Raw genomic sequence first — 901 nt, forward strand, 5'->3', positions numbered from 1 at the left:
TATCAATCTTGTTGGCATATATCATAAACTGACTATATATCGGCATATATTTAAGTACCAAATCCAAAGTAAAATTTAACTACTAAATTTAAATTGTCAGTTAACTCAATTTCAGGCTATTTGAAATTATAATACGTAACAATGGATATATTAATGGGACCATAGAGAACAAGAATTCATTATCATTAAAGAGCGCTATCTGCTCGATGTGCCCAATTTATGTCAGCCCTGGCTTGCATGTTTGGGATGACGTGATAAAGAGCTGAACGAAGCTAATATTCAACAAAGAACATTTCTGTCAGGAATCCTATCAAACTCCGTCCTTAATAGTGAATGAAGCGAAAACTAAGAGATGGAATTTTCGAAATGAGGTAGTCTTGTTGGATGACGCCTGCTACTGTTAGAAGGGTTGGTAGCTCAAAATCATGCCGAGATTCAATGTTTACTTCTTCAAGAAATCCTAACATTTTTAGTAAATGTGTAGAGTAGCATACAATTATTACATGCATTGAGTTATAGACTCCTGCTGGTTACGGATATGCAAAATATTCTAAATATGCCAAGAATTATTCACTTATCAACTAGTCCTAGCGTAAACTTTCCTGAAAAAAACAAACAAAAAAACAACATTATTTTTAGTGTGCCTCTAGTAAAGTTGTGTTTCCTAGAGGAGGTAGTTTCTTTAGATACAATTATCATTTCAAATACATGGTTTTCTTTATAATCACCCCTTACACACACACATATATTTATTGTGTCTATTCAGTTTAAAATGTATTTTCATCCCTGAAAGGCATCTTATTTGAATTTCTATTGCTACGTTTAGAACTATGAATATTTATCAATGGCCCGGCATGGCCAGGTGGTTAGGGCGCTCGACTCTCAATCCGTGGGTTGTGGG

The sequence above is a fragment of the Limulus polyphemus genome, unplaced genomic scaffold, assembly GCF_000517525.1.
Source record: "Limulus polyphemus unplaced genomic scaffold, Limulus_polyphemus-2.1.2 Scaffold99, whole genome shotgun sequence".
Lineage (NCBI taxonomy): Eukaryota > Metazoa > Arthropoda > Merostomata > Xiphosura > Limulidae > Limulus > Limulus polyphemus.